The sequence below is a fragment of the Leopardus geoffroyi genome, chromosome C1 (assembly GCF_018350155.1).
Source record: "Leopardus geoffroyi isolate Oge1 chromosome C1, O.geoffroyi_Oge1_pat1.0, whole genome shotgun sequence".
Taxonomy (NCBI): domain Eukaryota; kingdom Metazoa; phylum Chordata; class Mammalia; order Carnivora; family Felidae; genus Leopardus; species Leopardus geoffroyi.
Genome location: NC_059328.1, coordinates 218,672,606 through 218,677,915, shown reverse-complemented (window position 1 = coordinate 218,677,915; position 5,310 = coordinate 218,672,606). Strand labels below are relative to the sequence as shown.

The 5,310-nt window shown below is 53.7% G+C and overlaps 1 long non-coding RNA gene across 2 annotated transcripts; it reads left to right on the top strand.

Moving 5' to 3' along the window:
• The first annotated feature begins 209 nt into the window (after positions 1–209).
• On the top strand, positions 210–3,487 carry LOC123596973. 2 transcript variants are annotated; one of them, XR_006711905.1, is made up of 3 exons: positions 210–418; positions 981–1,371; positions 1,594–3,487. It is a non-coding gene; the product is annotated as an uncharacterized LOC123596973 (long non-coding RNA). The 2 variants fall into 2 exon arrangements; XR_006711903.1 differs by having other exon boundaries at positions 981–3,487.
• The last annotated feature ends 1,823 nt before the right edge of the window (positions 3,488–5,310 follow it).

Sequence of the window (5,310 nt, the reverse complement as noted above, 5' to 3'; positions counted from 1 at the left end):
CCTCAAGGCTGAGATGTCCTCAAGGCTGCCTGGCTCACCTGGTCCTCTCCTCCCCGGTCCTTCTTTCCTTCTCTTCCCACAGGAGCCAGGCCTGCATCACCGCCTGAAGGCTGTTCCCATCTCCTGTCCCCTCCCCCTTTCACTTTCCACAGGTGTGATGCCCAAGAAATCTCTTGCATGTCTGTCTGTGCTTCTGCTTCTCAGAGAACCCAAGAACTGCGTTTAGGGACCAGATCGCTCACAGCCTGGTTGGCGAAGGGGATCCCATCCCACGAGGTATGCGCCTGGCACAAGACGGTGGCCCAGACTGCGGCGACAGTCTGAATAGTTGACTCTTACTGTCTTGCGTTCAACACTGCATTCGGATTGATATGTTTGGCAGTCGTGTGAATCCTGAGCCGGACCCTTGGAACGCAGGGTGAGAGCGATCGTGATGGGGAGACCAAGTGGAAACCTTTGAAAGCCTCCTTACCCCCCCCTTCGGCCAAGGCACTGAGTCAAAAGCAACGTCACCTTCTGGAAGGTGGATGGGTTGGCCCAGTGGGTCCTGCCTTAGGAGATTTTAAGAACGCAACCTTTAAGAGAGTTGGTGGTTCACCTCCTGTCTGTTTCCACCCACCAGGTGACAAAGCTGTGTGTCCCCGGGGGTGGTCCATTCCACCATGGAAATAGTACCTCTGGGATGGAGCCTGGCCAGGGCCGGGGGGCACAGAGGACCTTCAGGAGCAGGTGGCCCAGACCCCCGCGTCGGCTGGCACAGGTGGGCCAGAGCCCCTCCTCCAGCTGGCATCTCGGCCGTGCGTGGGGGGAGTGTGACCTGACCTGCTGACGGAGGAGGAGGAAGGCCCAGCTTTCCAGCCCAAGCTTGGAGTCTGGAGGCAAGCTGGAAACGCTCGCCTGCTCGGACTTTAACCGTCATCGGCTTTGCTGCCAACTGGTGTCATTCACTCCTAACCCTGCTCTTTGTGTCTGCTTTACAGATGATCCAGCTGACACAATAAAGGAAGGAAAAAAAAATCAACCCAGCAAGATCAAAAGGAAAAAGAAAGAGATCTGAACACTTCTGACCAAAACGCAGCTTCGTCGGTGTCTTCAGTGAACTAGAGAAAATATCACACATCTGTGCAACACGAATAGGGCTCCGAGAGTAGAAGTCACAGCAAGGAAGGGCTGTGGGATCAAAACTAGAGGAGAAACCTCAGGACAAGGCTTAGGAGTCAAAGAAATCCCCTGGAAAATAGTTGAGGAGACGGAGGAACAGACACTGCGAGGGAAGGGCCCCAGGGTCCGCGTAGGAGTCTCCTGTGTGACTAGGAGTGGCAGAAACTGCTGCTGGGGACAGCCCCTCCTGCACCGCGGGGACCCTGGCTGGTACACTTGGGAAGGTTCCTGACGGGGTGGCGGGGAGCTGCCCGCAGGGCTCTCGTGTCCTGCTCTGCCCGGTGCCACCGGGACTGGGGGGGCGAGTTGGCCATGTTCCAGAGCTGCCCCTGGGTCTCCCGGCTTGGCCCCCTCCACAGCACAAGTCCTCCCGAAGCTGGCCCTCTGGGGCCTCATTTTCTGCTTTGTTCTGTTTGTCCTCCCCGCCTCCAGAGGCCAAGAAGTGAGAACGCGGTCAATGGAGGGAAGCAGGAGAAGGGCAGAAAGATACCCCTCAAAGAACTCGCAGGCTCTGAGCAGCGGCCGGGATGCTGGGAACCCGGGGGAAGGTTCCAAGTTCAGAGGGAAACAGTCTTCAGGCCAGAATTCCTCTCCACTGCTGCTCAAGGACCAGAGTCACCAAGGCGCCCTCCTCCACCTAAGGCCTGCTTCCCCCCACCTCCCCACGAAGCCACTGGAGGACAAACCCCTGAGGAAGGAGAGGTCGAGAAGGAGGCAAGGAGGCAGGGCAGGTACTCAACCAGCAGGGTGGCCTCTGGGCCCAAGGTGGTGGCGGAAAGTCCCTGAGAGGAGGCCTCTGGAAAGGAGGTGAGGGCAGAGGAGGGAACAGGAGGGATGTGGGGCGTCTCAGAGGCGTGGGGAACAGTGGTGGGGTGTGGCAAGGGCCCCGTGCACAGAGTGTCCTCTCACGGGGATTGTTGGCCTTCTAGAGGGAGAAGTGTGTAGTCAAAAGTATTTACGTGGTACACTGTGCACGTGTGTGTGTGTGTGTGTGTGTGTGTGTGTGTGTTTAACTTTCAGATTCTATTTCGGGATAATTTACTCAACATGAAAACGTGTAAATGTTATCATTTTGTTTAATCATACGCTGGGAGTGATGGTGCCTCACAGGGAGTGGGGGTGGGGGGGAAGACAGATAGGTAGCACCACTCACAAAACGGGGTTCAGGAGTCACCCCCGGGGTCAATGGCTGTGGGCAGCCCCTCAGTGTGTTGACCTGGGTCCTTCAATTCTGATGTTTCCCTGTGTTATTTCTTTCCTCACTTCCCTTCTCCATTTAAAGACCTCTAGGATCGGGGCGCCTGGGTGGCTCAGTTGGTCAAGTGTCTGACTTCGGCTCAGGTCATGATCTCATGGTTCGTGAGTTTGAGCCCCGCGTCGGGCTCTGTGCTGATAGGCAGAGCCTGCTTGGGACTCTCTCTCTTCCTCTCTGAGATTTTATATAGACTCTCTGAAGGTTTATTCTGCTCTCTTTTTTGTTTGCTTTAACTCAGAGTTCCCCTTTTTTCCTGTATTGGTCGATTTCTTTTGGTCTTTGACTTTTGTGTCAGGCACATATTTGGAGCTGGGGCCTCAGGGTGCCGACGAAGGTTCTGTGACGGGTGACCCGGAGGTCGGCTCGTTAGGGAGCCCCGCTGTCACTCTCTGCAGATGACAGTCCTGTGCCCCAAATGACCTGGCCTCCCTGCTGGGCAAGGGGACGGAGCCCCCTTCCAAGGACAGCTCCCTCTTACACTTTCCTGGGGCTGTTGTAACAAGTCAGCACAAACTTGGTGACTTAAAACAACAGAAACCTATTTTCTCACGGTTCTGGAGGCCAGAAGTTTGAGATAATGGTGTGCACAGGGCTGGGCTCCGGCCAGAGGCTCCGGTGGGGGGGTCCTTCCTTGCCTCTCGCCTCTTCCAGGGCTCCGGGTATTCCTTGGTTCGTGGTTACACCAGTCCATTCTCTGCCTCCATTTCCTCCTCCTCTCCCCATGTCTTCCGTCTTCGATCCTTTGCGAGGGCGCTGTTCATCGCCACCCACCAGGTCTCATGTCATAGTCCTTGACTTAGTCATATCTGCAAAGATCTGTTTCCAAATAGAGTCACATTCCGAGGTTCTGGGGCTTAGGAGGTGGACATATCTTTTGGGGGGGGTACCACCATTCAACGCACTATACTCTCCCAACTCCCTACACATCTCCTGTTCCAACAGAAATCCCTACAGAGTGAGTTCTCTGCAGAGTCTTGTGGGAAAAGACCAGAGGATTCAGCCCCTGTGGGTCTGCAGGGAGCCATCCTGCTCTGTGTCACTGAACGGAAGGATAATAAAGTGTACGAAGGAGGGATCTCTCAATTTGTATTTATTTTTTATTATTTTTTAAATGTTTACTTATTGAGAGAGAGACAGAGACAGAGACAGAGACAGAACATGAGTGGGGGAAGGGCAGAAAGAGAGAGGGAGACACGGAATCCAAAGCAGGTTCCAGGCTCTGGGCTGTCAGCACAGAGCCCGATGTGGGGCTCGAACCCACAAGCCAGGAGATCATGACCTGAGCCGAAGTCGGATGCTTAACCAACTGAGCCACCCGGACGCTCCTCAGTTTGTATTTATTTAATGGGTATTTACATCCTGTGTGGCACAGAAGGGGTAGAGTGGCAGACTGGCTTCTCCTGGGTGCCTTTCTATGGTTCCCCTTTGGATGATGCTGGTGCCTGAATCCTTCTCCAGGCTCAAAGACTCTTGGCTGGACCTTGACATTGGCCTTGCTCCCTCCTGAGCTGCCTTCCTCTGGGTCGGCTAGTTGTCTGGCCATCGAGCAATGCCTAGATACTCTCTTGAAATTCTCCTTAAAACCCCGACCCCCGTGATGAGGCACAAATTCATTGCCCTTTCAAGGTGGACATTTCAACGGAGTCGAATCTTATTCCAGAGAAGGCGCCAGCATGATAATTTTAAGGCATGTCTGGTGAGTCAGAGAGGGTCATTTTAGGCAGGTAAGTACTCCTTATAGTAATAAAAAAACACACATGAACCCTTAAAAGGAATGGTAAAAATAAAAGGACAGAAACTGGGTAAAGAAAGGAAAGGGGTGGGGGAGAGTGTACCAGAAACCCTGCATTATTCCTCAGAAGTGCTGACATTTTCTGTTTGGGGCCTGTTGCCTAGCGAAATTCCACAACTGGAGCGTCATTCCTGCTGGATCCAGGCTGGTCCAGAAACCTCATGAGACCAACGGCTTCTACTATTTTAATATGTGGGTCAATGGAAAACAGTTGGAAATCTGGTAGTTGGTGAAAATTTCACTGGCCAGGCCCCCTGTTTGAATAGACGCCTTTATAATTCAGTTAGTGCTCTCATAAATTACACCAAGAGGTAGTTAGAACGTTTAGGTTGGGCTTTTGGGGGGGCGGGGGAGTACAGCTGGAAGGGGGCTGAAAGACGGGGGCCCGCACCTCCCTCCCCATGAGGAGCCTCTGTTTGTCATTTGGACCTTCTGCAAAGCAGACTTGAAGGCAGGAGGCCTGCGGGACGTGTTTGGTCCCAAGGGATATTTGTTCCCACATTTGAAAATTCGAGGTCCCACCAAAAGTGTAGTTTGCAGCCTCTCTTGTAATGCTGGAAAATTCTGGCCGCTGTGGGCTGACACCCTTCGAGGAAGCGGGGTGTTCTCTTCAGTGGCTCCCACCTCGAATTAACTATGCCAAACTGGGCTCAGGGGAGGGCTCAGGGGGGGTGGAGTCCGAGAGAGGGAGGCCAGCGTCTAGGACCCCCGAACTTGTCTCTGGGAGGTATATACACGCACACATACAACCCCCCACCCCAAACCTGTGTGTGTGTGTGTGTGTGTGTGTGTGTGTGTCTGTCCATCCATCTGGCAGGCTTAACTGGTATAACTGGAGACAGTCTGGGAGCCTGGACTCAGATGTATGGACCCCCTTGGGGTTGGGAGAGCAGAAGCTGACCTCCTTAACCCTTGTGGCATTCCAGACCAGAATTCCAGGCTGGGGAAAGAAGGACATGGCCAGCCCTGAGCAGCTGGGACTCCGCCTGAACCCTTTAAGGTTCCAGAAGGCTAAGGATACCTTGATCAGTACCTCTACTGAGGAAACATCCCAGTGAAGTTTGTATATAACTGGTTTTGAGAACCCACATACTATATTTAA